Source organism: Somniosus microcephalus, chromosome 2 (genome assembly GCF_052327205.1).
Source record: "Somniosus microcephalus isolate GS21.2 chromosome 2, FLI_Smic_1.0, whole genome shotgun sequence".
Taxonomy (NCBI): domain Eukaryota; kingdom Metazoa; phylum Chordata; class Chondrichthyes; order Squaliformes; family Somniosidae; genus Somniosus; species Somniosus microcephalus.
In genome coordinates this window covers 208632618-208654964 of record NC_140988.1, presented here as the reverse complement: position 1 = coordinate 208654964, position 22347 = coordinate 208632618, and positions in this window count along the sequence as shown.

Here is a 22347-nt window from a genome sequence, read left to right as displayed (position 1 = left end):
CCAGTGGATCAGAGAGCAGTATTACCCCAGTGGATCAGAGAGCAGTATTACCCCAGTGGATCAGAGAGCATTATTACCCCACTGGATCAGAGAGCAGTATTACCCCAGTGGATCAGTGAGCAGTATTACCCCAGTGGGTCAGAGAGCAGTATTACCCCAGCGGATCAGAGAGCAGTGTTATATCAGTGGAACAGTGAGCAGTATTATACCAGTGGAACAGAGAGCAGTATTACCCCAGTGGATTAAAGAGCAGTATTTCACCAGTGGATCAGAGAGCAGTATTGTACCAGTGGATCAGAGAGCAATATTATACCAGAGGATCACAGAGCAGTATTAACCCAGTGGATCAGGTAGCAGTATTACGCCAGTGGATTTGAGAGCAGTACTATACAAGTGGATGAGAGTGCAGTATTATACCAGTGGATCACAGAGCAGTATTAACCCAGTGGATCAGAGAACACTATTACCCCAGTGGATCAGAGAGCAGCATTATACCAGTGGATCATTGAGCATTATTGCCCCAGTGGGTCAGAGGGCTGTATTATACCAGTGGATCAGAGAGCAGTATTGCACCAGTGGGTCAGAGAGCAGTATTATACCAGTGGATCGGAGAGCAGTATTATACCAGTGGGTCAGAGAGTAGTATTACCCCAGTGGATCAGAGAGCATTATTACCCAAGTGGATCAGAGAGCATTGTTGTACCAGTGGATCAGAGAGCAGTATTACCCCAGTTGATCAGAGAGCAGTATTACCCCAGTGGATCAGAGAACTGTATTAACCCAGTGGATCAGAGAGCAGTATTACCCCAGTGGATCAAAGAGCAGTATTACCACAGTGGATCAGAGAGCAGTATTACCCCAGTGGATCAGAAAGCAGTATTACCCAAGTAGATCAGAGAGCAGTATTATACCAGTGGAGCAGAGAGCAGTATTTCCCCAGTGGATCAGAGAGCATTATTATACCAGTTAATTAGAGAGCATTATTACCCCAGTAGATCAGAGAGCAGTATTACCCCAGTGGATCAGAGAACTGTATTAACCCAGTAGATCAGAGAGCAATATTATACCAGTATAACAGATAGTAGTATTTTACCAGTGGATCAGTGAGCATTATTATACCAGTGGATCAGAGTGCAGATTTATACCAGTGGATCAGAGAGCAGTATTATACCAGTGGATCAGAGACAGTATTACCCCAGTGGATCAGAGAGCAGTATTATACCAGTGGATCAGAGACAGTATTACCCCAGTGTATCAGAGAGAAGCATTATACCAGTGGATCAGGAAGCAGGGCTATACCAGTGGTTCAGAGAACAGTTTTATACTAGTGGATCAGAGAGCAATATTACCCCAGTGGATCAGAGAGCAGAGCAGTATTACCACAGTCGATCAGAGCGCAGTATTATACCAGTGGATCAGAAAGCAGTATTACCCCAGTAGATCAGAGAGCAGTATTATACCAGTGGAGCAGAGAGCAGTATTTCCCCAGTGGATCAGAGAGCATTATTATACCAGTGGATTAGAGAGCATTATTTCCCCACTGATTCAGAGAGCAGTATTATACCAGTGGAGCAGAGAGCAGTGTTATATCAGTGGAACAGTGAGCAGTATTATACCAGTGGAACAGAGAGCAGTATTACCCCAGTGGATTAAAGAGCAGTATTTCACCAGTGGATCAGAGAGCAGTATTATACCAGTGGATCAGAGAGCAATATTATACCAGAGGATCACAGAGCAGTATTAACCCAGTGGATCAGGTAGCAGTATTACGCCAGTGGATTTGAGAGCAGTACTATACCAGTGGATGAGAGTGCAGTATTATACCAGTGGATCACAGAGCAGTATTAACCCAGTGGATCAGAGAACACTATTACCCCAGTGGATCAGAGAGCAGCATTATACCAGTGGATCATTGAGCATTATTGCCCCAGTGGGTCAGAGGGCTGTATTATACCAGTGGATCAGAGAGCAGTATTACACCAGTGGGTCAGAGAGCAGTATTATACCAGTGGATCGGAGAGCAGTATTATACCAGTGGGTCAGAGAGTAGTATTACCCCAGTGGATCAGAGAGCATTATTACCCAAGTGGATCAGAGAGCATTGTTGTACCAGTGGATCAGAGAGCAGTATTACCCCAGTTGATCAGAGAGCAGTATTACCCCAGTGGATCAGAGAGCAGTATTACCCCAGTGGGTCAGAGAGCAGTATTATACCAGTGGGTCAGAGAGCAGTATTATACCAGTGGGTCAGTGAGCAGTATTACCCCAGTGGATCAGAGAGCGTTATTACCCAAGTGGATCAGAGAGCATTGTTGTACCAGTGGATCAGAGAGCAGTATTACACCAGTTGATCAGAGAGCAGTATTACCCCAGTGGATGAGAGAGCAATATTTCCCCAGTGCAGCAGAGAGCATTGTTATACCAGTGGATCACAGAGCAGTATAACCCCAGTGGATCAGAGAGCATTGTTATATCAGTGGATCGGAGATCAGTAATATACCAGCGGATCTCAGAGCATTATTACCCCAGTGGATCAGAGAGAAGTATTACCCCAGTGAATCAGAGGGCAGTACTTCCCCAGTGGATCAGGGAGCAGTATTACCCCAGTGGATCAGAGAGCAGTATTTCACCAGTGGATCAGGGGGCAGCATTACCCCAGTGGATCAGAGAGCATTATTTCCCCAATGGATCAGAGAGCAGTATTACCCCAGAGCATCAGGGAGCAGTATTCCCCCAGTGGATCAGAGAGCAGTATTACCCCAGTGGGTCAAAGCGCAGTTGTATACCAGTGGATCAGTGAGCAGTATTACACCATTGGATCAGAGAGCAGTATTATACCAGTGGATCAGAGAACAGTATTACCCCAGTAGATCAGAGAGCAGTATTACCCCAGTGGATCAGAGAACTGTATTAACCCAGTAGATCAGAGAGCAATATTATACCAGTAGAACAGATAGGAGTATTTTACCAGTGGATCAGTGAGCATTATTATACCAGTGGATCAGAGTGCAGTGTTATACCAGTGGATCAGAGAGCAGTATTACCCCAGTGGATCAAAGCGCAGTTGTATACCAGTGGATCAGTGAGCAGTATTACACCATTGGATCAGAGAGCAGTATTATACCAGTGGATCAGAGACAGTATTACCCCAGTAGATCAGAAAGCAGTATTACCCCAGTGGATCAGAGAACTGTATTAACCCAGTAGATCAGAGAGCAAAATTATTCCAGTAGAAGAGATAGGAGTATTTTACCAGTGGATCAGTGAGCATTATTATACCAGTGTATCAGAGTGCAGATTTATACCAGTGGATCAGAGAGCAGTATTATACCAGTGGATCAGAGACAATATTACCCCACTGGATCAGAGAGCAGTATTATACCAGTGGATCAGAGACAGTATTACCCCAGTGTATCAGAGAGCAGTATTATACCAGTGGATCAGGATGCAGTGCTATACCAGTGGTTCAGAGAACATTGTTATACTAGTGGATCAGAGAGCAATATTACCCCAGTGGATCAGAGAGCAGAGCAGTATTACCACAGTCGATCAGAGCGCAGTATTATACCAGTGGATCAGAAAGCAGTATTACCCAAGTAGATCAGAGAGCAGTATTACTCCAGTGGATCAGAGAACTGTATTAACCCAGTAGATCAGAGAGCAATATTATACCAGTAGAACAGATAGTAGTATTTTACCAGTGGATCAGTGAGCATTATTATACCAGTGGATCAGAGTGCAGATTTATACCAGTGGATCAGAGAGCCGTATTATACCAGTGGATCAGAGGCAGTATTACCCCAGTGGATCAGAGAGCAGTATTATACCAGTGGATCAGAGACAGTATTACCCCAGTGTATCAGAGAGCAGTATTATACCAGTGGATCAGGAAGCAGGGCTAGACCAGTGGTTCAGAGAACAGTGTTATACTAGTGGATCAGAGAGCAATATTACCCCAGTGGATCAGAGAGCAGAGCAGTATTACCACAGTCGATCAGAGCGCAGTATTACCCCAGAGGATCAGAGAGCAGTATTACCCCAGTGGGTCAGAGAGCAGTATTATACCAGTGGGTCAGAGAGCAGTATTATACCAATGGGTCAGTGAGCAGTATTACCCCAGTGGACCAGAGAGCGTTATTACCCAAGTGGATCAGAGAGCATTGTTGTACCAGTGGATTAGAGAGCAGTATTACACCAGTTGATCAGAGAGCAGTATTACCCCAGTGGATCAGAGAACAGTATTATACCAGTGGATCAGAGAGCAGTATTACCCCAGTGGATCAGAGAGTGTTATTGCCCCAGTGGATCAGAGAGCAGTGTTGCACCAGTGGATCAGAGAGCAGTATTACCCCAGTGCATCAGAGAGCAATATTATAGAAGTGGATCAGAGAGCAGTATTACCCCAGTGGTTCAGAGTGCAGTATTACCCCAGTGGATCAGAGAGCAGTATTACCCCAGTGTATCAGAGAGCTGTATTTCCCCAGGGGCCCAGATACCAATATTATACCAGTGGATCAGAAAGCATTATTATACCAGTGGATCAGACAGCAGTATTATGCCAGTGGATCAGAGAGCAGTAATACACCAGTGGATCAGAAAGCAGTTTTATACCATTGGATCAGAGAGCAGTAATACACCAGTTGATCAGAGAGCAGTATTACCCCAGTGGATCAGACAGCATTATTATACCAGTGGATCAGAGAGCAGTGTTAACCCAGTTGATCAGGGAGCAATAATACCCCAGTGGATAAGAGAGCAGTATTACCCCAGTGGAACAGAGAGCAGTATTATACCAGTGGATCAGAGAGCAGTATTACTCCAGTGGATCAGAGAGCAGTATTACCCCAGTGGATCAGACAGCTATACTACCCCATTGGATCAGAGAGCAATATTACCCCAGTGGATCAGAGACCAGTATTACCCCATTGGATCAGAGAGCAGTATTACCCCAGTGGATCAGAGAGCAATAGTACCCCAGTGGATCAGAGAGCAGTATTACACCAGTGGATCAGAAAGCAGCATTACCCCAGTAGATCAGAGAGCAGTATTATACCAGTGGAGCAGAGAGCAATATTTCCCCAGTGGATCAGAGAGCAGTATTATACCAGTGGATTAGAGAGCATTATTTCCCCAGTGATTCGGAGAGCAGTATTATACCAGTGGAGCAGAGAGCAGTGTTATATCAGTGGAACAGTGAGCAGTATTATACCAGTGGAACAGAGAGCAGTATTACCCCAGTGGATTAGAGAGCAGTATTTCCCCAGTGGATCAGAGAACAGTATTGCCCCAGTGGATTAGAGAGCCATATTACCCCACTGGATCAGAGAGCAGTATTATACAAGTGGATCAGAGAGCAGTATTACTCCAGAGGATTACAGAGCAGTGATATGCCAGTGGATTAGAGAGCAGTATTATACCAGTGGATCAGAGAGCAGTATTATACCAGTGGATCAGAGAGCAGTGTTGCACCAGTGGATCAGAGAGCAGTATTACCCCAGTGCATCAGAGAGCAATATTATGCAAGTGGATCAGAGAGCAATATTACCCCAGTGGATCAGAGTGCAGAATTACACCAGTAGATCAGAGAGCAGTTTTGCCCCAGTGTATCAGAGAGCTGTATTTCCCCAGGGGCCCAGATACCAATATTATACCAGTGGATCAGAAAGCATTATTATGCCAGTGGATCAGACAGCAGTTTTATACAGTGGATCAGAGAGCAGTATTACCCAATTGGATTATAGAGCCATATTACCCCACTGGATCAGAGAGCAGTATTATACAAGTGGATCAGAGAGCAGTATTATTCCAGAGGATTAGAGAGCAGTGATATGCCAGTGGATTAGAGAGCAGTATTATACCAGTGGATCAGAGAGCAGTATTATACCAGTGGATCAGAGAGCAGTATTATACCAGAGGATCACAGAGCGGTATTAACCCAATTGATCAGCTAGCAGTATTACGCCAGTGGATTTGAGAGCAGTACTATACCAGTGGATTAGAGTGCAGTATTATACCAGTAGATCACAGAGCAGTATTAACCCAGTGGATCAGATAGCAGTATTACCCCAGTGGATCAGATAGCAGTATTACCCCAGTGGATTCGAGAGCAGTAATATACCAGTGGATCAGAGAGCAGTATTATACCAGTGGATCACAGAGCTGTATTAACCCAGTGGATCAGATAGCAGTATTACCCCAGTGTCTTAGAGAGCAGTAATATACCAGTGGATAAGAGAGCTGTATTATACCAGTGGATCACAGAGCAGTATTAACCCAGTGGATCAGAGAACACTATTACCCCAATGGATCAGAGAGCAGTATTATACCAGTGGATCAGTGAGCATTATTGCCCCAGTGGGTCAGAGGGCTGTATTATACCAGATGATCAGAGAGCAGTATTATACCATTGGTCAGAGAGCAGTGTTATACCAGTGGATCGGAGAGCAGTATTATACCAGTGGGTCAGAGTGCAGTATTACCCCAGTGGATCAGAGAGCGTTATTACCCAAGTGGATCAGAGAGCATTGCTGTACCAGTGGATCAGAGAGCAGTATTACCCCAGTTGATCAGAGAGCAGTATTATACCAATGGGTCAGTGAGCAGTATTACCCCAGTGGACCAGAGAGCGTTATTACCCAAGTGGATCAGAGAGCATTGTTGTACCAGTGGATTAGAGAGCAGTATTACACCAGTTGATCAGAGAGCAGTATTACCCCAGTGGATCAGAGAACAGTATTATACCAGTGGATCAGAGAGCAGTATTACCCCAGTGGATCAGAGAGTGTTATTGCCCCAGTGGATCAGAGAGCAGTGTTGCACCAGTGGATCAGAGAGCAGTATTACCCCAGTGCATCAGAGAGCAATATTATAGAAGTGGATCAGAGAGCAGTATTACCCCAGTGGTTCAGAGTGCAGTATTACCCCAGTGGATCAGAGAGCAGTATTACCCCAGTGTATCAGAGAGCTGTATTTCCCCAGGGGCCCAGATACCAATATTATACCAGTGGATCAGAAAGCATTATTATACCAGTGGATCAGACAGCAGTATTATGCCAGTGGATCAGAGAGCAGTAATACACCAGTGGATCAGAAAGCAGTTTTATACCATTGGATCAGAGAGCAGTAATACACCAGTTGATCAGAGAGCAGTATTACCCCAGTGGATCAGACAGCATTATTATACCAGTGGATCAGAGAGCAGTGTTAACCCAGTTGATCAGGGAGCAATAATACCCCAGTGGATAAGAGAGCAGTATTACCCCAGTGGAACAGAGAGCAGTATTATACCAGTGGATCAGAGAGCAGTATTACTCCAGTGGATCAGAGAGCAGTATTACCCCAGTGGATCAGACAGCTATACTACCCCATTGGATCAGAGAGCAATATTACCCCAGTGGATCAGAGACCAGTATTACCCCATTGGATCAGAGAGCAGTATTACCCCAGTGGATCAGAGAGCAATAGTACCCCAGTGGATCAGAGAGCAGTATTACACCAGTGGATCAGAAAGCAGCATTACCCCAGTAGATCAGAGAGCAGTATTATACCAGTGGAGCAGAGAGCAATATTTCCCCAGTGGATCAGAGAGCAGTATTATACCAGTGGATTAGAGAGCATTATTTCCCCAGTGATTCGGAGAGCAGTATTATACCAGTGGAGCAGAGAGCAGTGTTATATCAGTGGAACAGTGAGCAGTATTATACCAGTGGAACAGAGAGCAGTATTACCCCAGTGGATTAGAGAGCAGTATTTCCCCAGTGGATCAGAGAACAGTATTGCCCCAGTGGATTAGAGAGCCATATTACCCCACTGGATCAGAGAGCAGTATTATACAAGTGGATCAGAGAGCAGTATTACTCCAGAGGATTACAGAGCAGTGATATGCCAGTGGATTAGAGAGCAGTATTATACCAGTGGATCAGAGAGCAGTATTATACCAGTGGATCAGAGAGCAGTGTTGCACCAGTGGATCAGAGAGCAGTATTACCCCAGTGCATCAGAGAGCAATATTATGCAAGTGGATCAGAGAGCAATATTACCCCAGTGGATCAGAGTGCAGAATTACACCAGTAGATCAGAGAGCAGTTTTGCCCCAGTGTATCAGAGAGCTGTATTTCCCCAGGGGCCCAGATACCAATATTATACCAGTGGATCAGAAAGCATTATTATGCCAGTGGATCAGACAGCAGTTTTATACAGTGGATCAGAGAGCAGTATTACCCAATTGGATTATAGAGCCATATTACCCCACTGGATCAGAGAGCAGTATTATACAAGTGGATCAGAGAGCAGTATTATTCCAGAGGATTAGAGAGCAGTGATATGCCAGTGGATTAGAGAGCAGTATTATACCAGTGGATCAGAGAGCAGTATTATACCAGTGGATCAGAGAGCAGTATTATACCAGAGGATCACAGAGCGGTATTAACCCAATTGATCAGCTAGCAGTATTACGCCAGTGGATTTGAGAGCAGTACTATACCAGTGGATTAGAGTGCAGTATTATACCAGTAGATCACAGAGCAGTATTAACCCAGTGGATCAGATAGCAGTATTACCCCAGTGGATCAGATAGCAGTATTACCCCAGTGGATTCGAGAGCAGTAATATACCAGTGGATCAGAGAGCAGTATTATACCAGTGGATCACAGAGCTGTATTAACCCAGTGGATCAGATAGCAGTATTACCCCAGTGTCTTAGAGAGCAGTAATATACCAGTGGATAAGAGAGCTGTATTATACCAGTGGATCACAGAGCAGTATTAACCCAGTGGATCAGAGAACACTATTACCCCAATGGATCAGAGAGCAGTATTATACCAGTGGATCAGTGAGCATTATTGCCCCAGTGGGTCAGAGGGCTGTATTATACCAGATGATCAGAGAGCAGTATTATACCATTGGTCAGAGAGCAGTGTTATACCAGTGGATCGGAGAGCAGTATTATACCAGTGGGTCAGAGTGCAGTATTACCCCAGTGGATCAGAGAGCGTTATTACCCAAGTGGATCAGAGAGCATTGCTGTACCAGTGGATCAGAGAGCAGTATTACCCCAGTTGATCAGAGAGCAGTATTACCCCAGTGGATCAGAGAGCAATATTACCCCAGTGGGTCAGAGAGCAGTATTATACCAGTGGGTCAGAGAGCAGTATTATACCAGTGGGTCAGTGAGCCGTATTACCCCAGTGTATCAGAGAGCGTTATTACCCAAGTGGATCAGGGAGCATTGTTGTAGCTGTGGGTCAGAGAGCAGTATTACACCAGTTGATCAGAGTGCAGTATTACCCCAGTGGATCAGAGAGCATTATTACTCCAGTGGATCAGAGAGCAGTATTATTCCAGTGGGTCAGAGAGCAGTATTACCCCAGTGGATCAGAGAGCATTATTACCACAGTGGATCAGAGAGCAATATTATACAAGTGGATCAGAGAGCAGTATTACCCCAGTGCATCAGAGAGCAATATTATACAAGTGGACCAGAGAGCAGCATTACCCCAGTGGATCAGAGTGCAGTATTACCCCAGTGGATCAGAGAGCAGTATTACCCCAGTGTATCAGGGAGCTGTATTTCCCCAGGGGCCCAGATACCAATATTATACCAGTGGATCAGAAAGCATTATTAAACCAGTGGATCAGACAGCAGTATTATACCAGTGGATCAGAGAGCAGTAATACACCAGTGGATCAGACAGCAGTATTATACCATTGGATCAGACAGCAGTAATGCACCAGTTGATCAGAGAGCAGTATTACCCCAGTGGTTCAGAGAGCATTATTATACCAGTGGATCAGAGAGCAGTGTTACCCCAGTTGATCAGGGAACAATAATACCCCAGTGGATCAGAGAGCAGTATTACCCCAGTGGAACAGAGAGCAGTATTATGCCAGTGGATCAGAGAGCAGTAGTACCCCAGTGGATCAGAGAGCAGTATTAACCCAATGGATCAGAGAACTGTATTACCCCATTGGATCAGAGAGAAATATTACGCCAGTGGATCAGAGACCAGTATTACCCCATTGGATCAGAGAGCAGTAGTACCCCAGTGGATCAGAGAGCAGTATTACCCCAGTGGAACAGAGAGCAGTATTATGCCAGTGGATCCGAGAGCAGTAGTACCCCAGTGGATCAGAGAGCTGTATTACCCCAGTGGATCAGAGAGCAGTAATACACCAGTGGATCAGACAGCAGTGTTATACCATTGGATCAGAGAGCAGTAATACACCAGTTGATCAGAGAGCAGTATTACCCCAGTGGTTCAGAGAGCATTATTATACCAGTGGATCAGAGAGCAGTGTTACCCCAGTTGATCAGGGAGCAATAATACCCCAGTGGATCAGAGAGCAGTATTACCCCAGTGGAACAGAGAGCAGTATTATGCCAGTGGATCAGAGAGCAGTATTAACCCAATGGATCAGAGAGCTGTATTACCCCAGTGGATCAGAGAGCAATATTACGCCAGTGGATCAGAGACCAGTATTACCCCATTGGATCAGAGAGCAGTATTACCCCAGTGGATCAGAGAGCAGTAGTACCCCAGTTGATCAGAGAGCAGTATTATACCAGTGGATTAGAAAGCAGTATTACCCCAGTAGATCAGAGAGCAGTATTATACCAGTGAAGCAGAGAGCAATATTTCCCCAGTGGATCAGAGAGCAGTATTATACCAGTGGATAAGAGAGCATTATTTCCCCAGTGATTCAGAGAGCAGTATTATACCAGTGGAGCAGAGAGCAGTGTTATATCAGTGGAACAGTGAGCAGTATTATACCAGTGGAACAGAGAGCAGTATTACCCCAATGGATTAGAGAGCAGTATTTCCCCAGTGGATCAGAGAGCAGTATTACCCCAGTGGATTAGAGAGCCATATTACCCCACTGGATCAGAGAGCAGTATTATACAAGTGGATCAGAGAGCAGTATTACACCAGAGGATTAGAGAGCAGTGATATGCCAGTGGATTAGAGAGCAGTATTATACCAGTGGATCAGAGAGCAGTATTATACCAGTGGATCAGAGAGCAGTATTGTACCAGAGGATCACAGAGCGGTATTAACCCAATGGATCAGCTAGCAGTATTACGCCAGTGGATTTGAGAGCAGTACTATACCAGTGGATTAGAGTGCAGTATTATACCAGTGGATCACAGAGCAGTATTAACCCAGTGGATCAGATAGCAGTATTACCCCAGTGGATCAGATAGCAGTATTACCCCAGGGGATTCGAGAGCAGTAATATACCAGTGGATCAGAGAGCATTATTATACCAGTGGATCACAGAGATGTATTAACCCAGTGGATCAGATAGCAGTATTACCCCAGTGTCTTAGAGAGCAGTAATATACCAGTGGATAAGGGAGCTGTATTATACCAGTGGACCACAGAGCAGTATTAACCCAGTGGATCAGAGAACACTATTACCCCAATGGATCAGAGAGCAGTATTATACCAGTGGATCAGTGAGCATTATTGCCCCAGTGGGTCAGAGGGCTGTATTATACCAGATGATCAGAGAGCAGTATTATACCATTGGTCAGAGAGCAGTGTTATACCAGTGGATCGGAGAGCAGTATTATACCAGTGGGTCAGAGTGCAGTATTACCCCAGTGGATCAGAGAGCGTTATTACCCAAGTGGATCAGAGAGCATTGCTGTACCAGTGGATCAGAGAGCAGTATTACCCCAGTTGATCAGAGAGCAGTATTACCCCAGTGGATCAGAGAGCAATATTACCCCAGTGGGTCAGAGAGCAGTATTATACCAGTGGTTCAGAGAGCAGTATTATACCAATGGGTCAGTGAGCAGTATTACCCCAGTGGATCAGAGAGCGTTATTACCCAAGTGGATCAGGGAGCATTGTTGTACCAGTGGGTCAGAGAGCAGTATTACACCAGTTGATCAGAGTGCAGTATTACCCCAGTGGATCAGAGAGCATTATTACTCCAGTGGATCAGAGAGCAGTATTATACCAGTGGGTCAGAGAGCAGTATTACCCCAGTGGATCAGAAAGCATTATTACCCCAGTGGATCAGAGAGCAATATTATACAAGTGGATCAGAGAGCAGTATTACCCCAGTGCATCAGAGAGCAATATTATACAAGTGGACCAGAGAGCAGTATTACCCCAGTGGATCAGAGTGCAGTATTACCCCAGTGGATCAGAGAGCAGTATTACCCCAGTGTATCAGGGAGCTGTATTTCCCCAGGGGCCCAGATACCAATATTATACCAGTGGATCAGAAAGCATTATTATACCAGTGGATCAGACAGCAGTATTATACCAGTGGATCAGAGAGCAGTAATACACCAGTGGATCAGACAGCAGTATTATACCATTGGATCAGAGAGCAGTAATACACCAGTTGATCAGAGAGCAGTATTACCCCAGTGGATCAGAGAGCAGTATTACCCCAGTGGGTCAGAGAGCAGTATTATACCAGTGGGTCAGAGAGCAGTATTATACCAGTGGGTCAGTGAGCAGTATTACCCCAGTGGATCAGAGAGCGTTATTACCCAAGTGGATCAGGGAGCATTGTTGTACCAGTGGATCAGAGAGCAGTATTACACCAGTTGATCAGAGAGCAGTATTACCCCAGTGGATCAGAGAGCATTATTACTCCAGTGGATCAGAGAGCAGTATTATACCAGTGGATCAGAGAGCAGTATTACCCCAGTGGATCAGAGAGCGTTATTACCCCAGTGGATCAGAGAGCAGTATTACCCCAGTGCATCAGAGAGCAATATTATACAGGTGGATCAGAGAGCAATATTACCCCAGTGGATCAGAGTGCAGTATTACCCCAGTGGATCAGAGGGCAGTATTACCCCAGTGTATCAGAGAGCTGTATTTCCCCAGGGGCCCAGATACCAATATTATACCAGTGGATCAGAAAGCATTATTATACCAGTGGATCAGAGAGCAGTAATACACCAGTGGATCAGACAGCAGTATTATACCATTGGATCAGAGAGCAGTAATACACCAGTTGATCAGAGAGCAGTATTACCCCAGAGGGTCAGAGAGCATTATTATACCAGTGGATCAGAGAGCAGTATTATACCAGTGGATCAGAGAGCAGTATTACTCCAGTGGATCAGAAAGCAGTATTATCGAAGTGGATCAGACAGCTGTATTACCCCAGTGGATCAGAGAGCAATATTACCCCAGTGGATCAGAGATCAGTATTACCCCATTGGATCAGAGAGCAGTAGTACCCCAGTGGATCAGAGAGCAGTAGTACCCCAGTGGATCAGAGAGCAGTATTATACCAGTGGAGCAGTGAGCATTGTTTCCCCAGTGGATCAGAGAGCAGTATTATACCAGTGCATTCGAGAGCATTATTTCCCCTATGATTCAGAGAGCAGTATTATACCAGTGGAGCAAAGAGCAGTGCTATACCAGTGGATCAGAGAACAGTGTTATACTAGTGCATCAGAGAGCAATATTACCCCAGTGGATCAGAGAGCAGTATTATACCAGCGGATCAGAGAGCAGTCTTACCACAGTGGATCAGAGCACAGTATTATACCAGTGGATCAGAAATCAGTATTACCCCAGTAGATCAGAGAGCAGTATTATACCAGTGGAGCAGAGAGCATTGTTTCCCCAGTGGATCAGAGAGCAGTATTATACCAGAGGATTCGAGAGCATTATTTCCCCAGTAATTCAGAGAGCAGTATTATACCAGTGGAGCAGAGAGCAGTGTTATGCCAGTGGAACAGAGAGCATTATTATACCAGTGGAACAGAGAGCAGTAGTACCCCAATGGATTGGAGAGCAGTATTTCCCCAGTGGATCAGACAGCAGTATTATACCAGTGGATCAGAGAGCTGTATTAGCCCAGTGGATCAGAGAGCAGTTTTACTGCAGTGGATAAGAGAGCCGTATTACCCCACTGGATCAGAGAGCAGTATTATACCAGTGGATCAGAGAGCAGTATTACCCCAGAGGATTAGAGAGCAGTACTATACCAGTGGATTAGAGTGCAGTATTATACCAGTGGATCACAGAGCAGTATTAACCCAGTGGATCAGGCAGCAGTATTACCCCAGTGGATCAGATAGCAGTATTACCCCAGTGGATTAGAGAGCAGTAATATACCAGTGGATTAGAGTGCAGTATTATACCAGTGGATCACAGAGCAGTATTAAACCAGTGGATCAGGTAGCAGTATTACCCCAGTGGATCAGATAGCAGTATTACCCCAGTGGATTAGAGAGCAGTAATATATCAGTGGATCAGAGAGCAGTATTATACCAGTGGATCACAGAGCAGTATTAACCCAGTGGATCATATAGCAGTGTTACCCCAGTGTATTAGAGAGCAGTAATATACCAGTGGATAAGAGAGCAGTATTATACCAGTGGATCACAGAGCAGTATTAACACAATGGATCAGAGAGCACTATTACCCCAGAGGATCAGAGGGCTGTATTAAACCAGTGGATCAGAGAGCATTGTTACCCCAGTAGATCAGGGAGCTTTATTATACCAGTAGAACAACGAGCATTATTATACCAGTTGAACAGAGAGCAGTATTATACCAGTGGATCAGAGAGCAGTATTACCCCATTGAACAGAGAGCAGTATTATACCAGTGGGACAGAGGGCAATATTACCCCAGTGGATCAGAGAGCAGTATTGTACCAGTGGATCAGAGAGCAGTATTACCACAGTGGATGAGAGAGCAGTATTTCCCCAGTGGATCAGAGAGCATTATTATACCAGTAGAACAGAGAGCAGCATTACACAAGTGGATTAGAGAGCAGTATTACCCCAGTGGATCAGAGAGCAGTATTATCCCAGTGGAGCAGAGAGCATTGTTATACCAGTGGATCAGAGAGCAGTATTACCCCACTGGATCAGAGAGCATTATTACCCCAGTGGATCAGTGAGCATTATTACCCCAGTAGACCAGAGAGCTGTGTTATACCAGTGGATCAGTGAGCAGTAATACTCCAGTGGATGAGTGAGCAATATTATACCAGTGGATCAGAGTGCAGTATTATACAAGTGGATCAGGGAGCAGTATTACCCCAGTGGATCAGAGAGCAGTATTAGCCCAGTGGATCAGAGAGCAGTATTACCCCAGTGGATCAGAGAACAATTTTACCCCAGTGGAGCAGAGAGCAATATTTCCACAGTGGATCAGAGAGCAGAATTACCCCAGTGGATCAGAGAGCAGTATTAGCCCAGTGGATCAGAGAGCAGTATTACCCCAGTGGATCAGAGAGCAGTATTACCCCAGTGGATCAGAGAGCAGTATTACCCCAGTGGATCAGAGAGCAGTATTACTCCAGTGGATCAGATTGCTGTATTACCCCAGTGGATCAGAGAGCAGTATTACACCAGTGGATCAGAGAGCAGTATTACACCAATGGATAATAGAGCAGTAGTACCCCAGTGGATCAGAGAGCAGTACTACCCCAGTGGATCAGAGAGCAGTATTACCCCAGTGGATCAGAGAGCAGTATTACCCCAGTGGAACAGAAAGCTGTATTACCCCAGTGAATCAGAGAGCAGTATTACCCCAGTGGATCAGAGAGCAGTATTACCCCAGTGGATCAGAGAGCAGTAATACCCCAGTTGATCAGAGAGCAATATTATCCCAGTGGATCAGAGAGCAGTATTACCCCAGTGGATCAGAGAGCAGTAATACCCCAGTGGATCAGAGAGCAGCATTACCCCAGTGAATCAGAGAGCGGTATTACCCCAGTGGATCAGAGAGCAGTATTACCCCAGTGGATCAGAGAGCAGTATTACACCAGTGGATCAGAGAGCAGTATTAACCCAGTGGATCAGGGAGCAGTATTACCCCAGTGGATCAGAGAGCTGTATTACCCCAGTGGATCGGAGAGCAGTATTACCCCAGTGGATCAGAGAGCAGTATTACCCCAGTGAATCAGAGAGCAGTATTACCCCAGTGGATCAGAGAGCAGTATTACCCCAGTGTATCAGAGAGCAGTATCACCCCAGTGGATCAGAGAGCAGTATTACCCCAGTGGATTAGAGAGCAGTATTACCCCAGTGGATTAAGAGCGGTATCACACCAGTGGATCAGAGATCAGTACTACCCCTGTGGATCACAGAGCAGTATTACCCCAGTAGATCAGAGAGTGGTATTACCTAAGAGGATCAGACAGCAGTATTTCCCCAGTGGATCAGAGAGCAGTATTACCCCAGTGAATCAGAGAGCAGGATTAGCCCAGTGGATCTGGGAGCAGCATTTCCCCAGTGGGTCAGAGAGCACTATTACCCCAGTGGATCAGAGAGCATTATTACCCCAGTGGATCAGAAAGCAGGATTACCCCAGTGAATCAGAGAGCAGTATTACCCCAGTGGGTCAGAGAGCAGTATTACCCCAGTGGATCAGAGAGCAGTATTACCCCAGTGGATCAGAGAGCAGTAATACCCCAGTGGATCAGAGAGCAGTATTACCCCAGTGGATCAGAGAGCAGTATTACACAAGTGGATCAGAGAGCAGTATTACCACAGTGGATCAGAGAGCAGTATTAACCAAGTGGATCAGAGAGCAGTATTACCGCAGCGGATCAGAGTGCAATATTACCCCAGAGGATCGGAGAGCAATATTTCCCCAGTGGATCAGAGAACAGTATTACCCCAGTGGATCAGAGAGCAGTATTACCCCAGTTGATCAGAGAGCAGTATTACCCCAGTGGATCAGAGAGCATTATTACCCCAGTGGATTAGAGAGCAGTTTTACCCCAGTAGACCAGAGAGCAGTATTACCCCGGTGGATCAGAGAGCAGTATTACCCCCCTTGATCAGAGAGCAGTATTACCCCAGTGGATCAGAGAGCAGTATTACGCCAGTGGAACAGAGAGCAGTATTACCCCAGTGGATCAGAGAGCAGTATTACCCCAGTGGATCAGAGAGCAGTATTACCCCAGTGGATCAGAGAGCAGTATTACCCCAGTGGATCAGAGAGCAGTATTACCCCATGGACCAGAGAGCAGTAATACCCCAGTTGATCAGAGAGCAGTATCACCCCAGTGGATCAGAGAGCAGTATTACCCCAGTGGATCAGAGAGCAGTAATAACCCAGTGGATCAGAGAGCACTATTACCCCAGTGGATCAGAGAGCAGTATTACCCCAGTGGATCAGAGAGCTGTATTACACCAGTGGATCAGAGAGCAGTATTACCCCAGTGGATCAGGGAGCAGTATTACCCCAGTGGATCAGAGGGCAGTATTACCACAGTGGATCGGAGAGCAGTATTACCACAGTGGATCAGAGAGCAGTATTACCCCAGTGAATCAGAGAGCAGTATTACCCCAGTGGATCAGAGAGCAGGATTACCCCAGTGGATCAGAGAGCAGTATTACCCCAGTGGATCAGAGAGCAGTAATACCCCAGTGGATCAGAGAGCATTATTACCGCAGTGGATCAGAGAGCAGTATTACCCCAGTGGATTAAGAGCGGTATCACACCAGTGGATCGGAGATCAGTGCTACCCCTGTGGATCAGAGAGCAGTTTTAACCCAGAGCATCAGAGAGCAGTATTTCCCCAGTGGATCAGAGAGCGGTATTACCCCAGTGGATCAGAGAGCAGGATTACCCCAGTGGATCTGGGAGCAGGCATTTCCCCAGTGGGTCAGAGAGCACTATTACCCCAGTGGATCAGAGAGCAGTATTGCCCCAGTGGATCAGAAAGCAATATTACCCCAGTGAATCAGAGAGCAGTATTACCCCAGTGGGTCAGAGAGCAGTATTACCCCAGTGGATCAGAGAGCAGTATTACCCCAGTGGATCAGAGAGCAGTAATACCCCAGTGGATCCGAGAGCAGTATTACCCCAGTGGTTCAGAGAGCAGTATTACCCAAGTGGATCAGAGAGCAGTATTACCCCAGTGGATCAGAGAGCAGTATTATCCAAGTGGATCAGAGAGCAGTATTACCCCAGTGGATCAGAGAGCAATATTACCCCAGAGGATCGGAGAGCAGTGTTACCCCAGTGGATCAGAAAGCATTATTACCCCAGTGGATCAGAGAGCAGTATTACCTCAGTGGATCAGAGATCAGTATTACTCTAGTGGATCAGAGAGCATTATTACCCCAGTGGATCAGAGAGCAGTATTACCCCAGTGGATCAGAGCGCAGTACTACCCCAGTGGATCAGTGAGCAGTATTGCCCCAGTGGATCAGAGAGCAGTATTACTCCAGTGGATCAGAGAGCAGTATTACCCCAGTGGATCAGAGAGCAGTATTACCCCAGTGGATCAGAGAGCAATATTACTCCAGTGGATCAGTGAGCAGTATTACCCCACTGGATCAGAGAGCAGTATTACCCCAGTGGATCAGAGAGCAGTATTACCCCAATCGATCAGAGGGCTGTATTGACCCAGTGGATCAGAGAGCAGTATTGCCCCAGCGGATCAGAGAGCAGTATTACCCCACTGGATCAGAGAGCAGTATTACCCCAGTGGATTAGAGAGCAGTATTACCCCAGTGGATCAGACAGCAGTATTACCCCAGTGAATCAGAGAGCAGTATTACCCCAGTGGATCAGAGAGCACTATTACCCCAGTGGACCAGAGAGCAGTATTACCCCAGTGGATCAGAGAGCAGTATTACTCCAGTGGATCAGAGAGCCGTATTACCCCACTGGATCAGAGAGCAGTATTTCCCCAGTGGATCAGAGAGCAGTATTACCCCAGTGGATCAGAGAGCAGTATTACCCCAGTGAATCAGAGAGCAGTATTACCCCAGTGGATAAAAGAGCAGTATTACCCCAGTAGATAAAAGAGCAGTATTACCCCAGTGGATCAGAGAGCAGTATTATACCAGTGGATCAGAGAGCTGTATTACCCCAGTGGATCAGAGAGCATTATTACCCCAGTGGATTAAGAGCGGTATTACACCAGTGGATCAGAGATCAGTCCTACCCCTGTGGATCAGAGAGCAGTATTACCCCAGTGGATCAGAGAGCAGTATTATACCAGTGGATCAGAGAGCTGTATTACCCCAGTGGATCAGAGAGCATTATTACCCCAGTGGATTAAGAGCGGTATTACACCAGTGGATCAGAGATCAGTCCTACCCCTGTGGATCAGAGAGCAGTATTACCCCAGTGGATCAGAGAGCAGTATTATACCAGTGGATCAGAGAGCTGTATTACCCCAGTGGATCAGAGAGCAGTATTACCCCAGTGGATTAAGAGCGGTATTACACCAGTGGATCAGAGATCAGTACTACCCCTGTGGATCAGAGAGCAGTATTACCCCAGTGGATCAGAGAGCAGTATTACCCCAGAGGATCAGAGAGTGGTATTACCCCAGTGGATCAGAATGCAGTATTACCCCAGTGGATCAGAGAGCAGTATTACCCCAGTGGATCAGGGAGCAGCATTTCCCCCGTGGATCAGAGAGCAGTATTATCCCAGTGGTTCAGAGAGCAGTATTACCCCAGTGGATCAGAGAGCAGTATTACCCCAGTGGATCTGAGAGCAGTATTACCCCAGTGGATCAGAGAGTGTAGGGGGTTTCTCTTGCTTGTTCTGGTCTCCTGCCAGGCTTTGTGCAATAATTACCCTTGAGTGGTTCGACCCACTCTCCCCTACAGTTCTAGACGTTGTACTTAGATGCAGGGAACTGTAGTGCAGAGAAAGGACTGAATAGACCAGGTTGAATAGCACAAAATGGATGCTTTTATTTTTAAACAGTTTGAAGCATTACAAAATACATGTCTTAGGCACAGATTAAAGTAACTACAATCATGCACAAATTTATGAACTTGACTCTATGGAAATGGGGAACACACGGCACGTCGTAAAAGGGGAAACACATTACGATTTAACCTTACTCCCTCCCCTAATACCTAAACTAAGTTTCGACTTGAGGAACTCGGGATCATGCTCACCACTATCAGAAACGCAAAAAGGGGGTTCGCAGTCTTTTTGGCACAGCTTTCCGTCGTCACGTGGATCTGGAAACTTCTGGCGCAGTTGGGTTTTTTTTCTCTCTCTCTCAAGGCGGTGGGGCAGCAGACACAGCCTCGATGAGCGCTCGTCATGGTTGAAATCCGCTAAATATTCTGTTGTGGATTTGGGTCCATGGAGGAGTCCCTGCCAACAATGGAATGTTGAGGCATGGAATCGTCGGTCCTCCTGAGGGTGTCTTCTCCTTCGGCCTGGGTCGTCGATGAGCTCCCGACAAAGTACCCGGGCCACCCTCGTCGTCTTCCCGTTGTGGCCGAGCCTTGTCTGGCCGAACACCGACCATGTCCCGAAATCGAAGTGCTGCCCTGCACTGAAAAGTCCGTCCCGAAGCGTCGTCGAAAAGAAGAAACGTCTTGGTCGAATTCCGAAGAAGTGAAGTGAAACTTGAACGTGATCCTGCACCTGTGTAACCGTACCTGAACCCTGATGGACTTTTCAATCCATAGTTATGCCCTTTTGGGATAGTCTTATCTCCCGCCAAATCATAGTCCTGTCTTTGTAATAATTTTGGCGGGCAGAAATCTCTGCAGGGGCGCTTTGTCTTGTAACGGGGGCCGGTGATAGCTTTAACTGGCCTTCCTGGCCGATAATGTCTTTTACTTTGCCACCGTAACTCGGTTTGCATATTGATCGGTCTGGAGATTTCCCTTGATGGCTGTTAAACGGTTTTTCCTTTGTACATTAAATGGGTTTAAGTGTTCATGCATTGTCCGCCCATATCTTGATGGGCCCCATCCTGTTTGCCTGAAACTGTCTTGTACTTAGAATCCAATTGAATATGTATGCCCATTTCCCTGAGTTTCGGTTTCCCGATACTGGCTTTCGCGGGCTTACTGTCTTCAATCCACAAGCCTGTCTGGCTTGCAGTAACAGAAATCAAATGGTCCAGAAAACGGATCACGAGGCCCGGCGGCCATTTTGTATGCCCTTTTATCAAAGGTTTTTCTGTACAAGCTTACTTTGGTCAATAAACTGTCTTATTTTATCCTGTTTTTGTTATGTATGTAACCGTTTACCTTTAAGGGAACTATAGAATGTAACCGTTCGCCTTTAAGAGTACTACTTTAGGGTGGCACTATCTATTGGCTCATGTATACTGTAATACCGATAGTGACCACACCAGTATATAAGGGTTGTGATACGTTAACTAGGGCAGAATCGCCCGAGCCTCTGAATAGTAAAGACGTGTTTTATTTTGTTAACAGTGGAGTCTGTGATTATTTATAATACAACCCACAGACTTAACATTGGCGACGAGTCAGGATTCGAACCCTGCGGCAGTTGTTCCACGGCGGCTTCGTCCGAAGACAGGACGTTGAAGAGAGGTTTCAATCCTCACCAGTCTGGAACCGACAGGCTGGAAGCGACAGGCATTAGGACCCTGAAGCCTCCATAACCTCGTGGGTAAGCCGCAGCGTTGGCTGCAAAGACAGGGCGATCGCAATCCCTGATAAGAGCGGCGGTGAAACGCGCGAGCGGGTAAGCCAGAGCCCGGGAGGGAGCGAGCAAGAGCCGCGCGAGCGGGTGAGCCAGAGGCCGGGGGCCGCTTTCAAGTGCGAGGCGCAGCCGGGCCATCGATCGCATCCGCTGATAAGGCCCGCACTCGGCCTGAAAGTCAGCGTCGGGGAACGGGTGATAACCGCCATTGAAGTGGGCGGAGAGCGCCGAGAAGCGCGGGAAAACCGCCATCGAAGTGGGCGGGGAGAGCGAGAAGCGCGGGAAAGCCGCCATTTTTCGCGGGGAAACCGCTGAAGAAGAAGGAAGAAGCGGGAAACCGCCATCTTGGAAATTATTAAGAATTTCAGGAAAGTAATAAGATTTTTCAGAAAGGCTGGTGTGTTCTCAAGAAGAGAGGGAAAATAAGTATAAGTACAGCAATACTTGTGGTGTTCTCAAGAAGAGAGAAGAAAATTAATTAGAATTTTCAGAAACAAGAAATAAGTAAAGCAATACTTGTGGTGTTCTCAAGAAGAGAGAAGAAAATTAATTAGAATTTTCAGAAACAAGAAATAAGTAAAGCAATACTTGTGGTGTTCTCAAGAAGAGAAGAAAATTAATTAGAATTTTCAGAAACAAGAAATAAGTAAAGCAATACTTGTGGTGTTCTCAAGAAGAGAGAAGAAAATTAATTAGAATTTTCAGAAACAAGAAATAAGTAAAGCAATACTTGTGGTGTTCTCAAGAAGAGAAGAAAATTAATAATAAGTAAAGAAATACTTGTGCTGTTCTCGGAAAGAGAAGAAGATGCCTAAGCGAGGAAATATTAATGATTTTAATGCTGAAATAGAAGACAGGGCCACGTATGGGGAACGCATAGGAATATATTGCGTAGCCATATACGCCAAGGCAATAACTTTGTTAAATTCGATGGGAGCAAAAACATACGGGCTCTTGA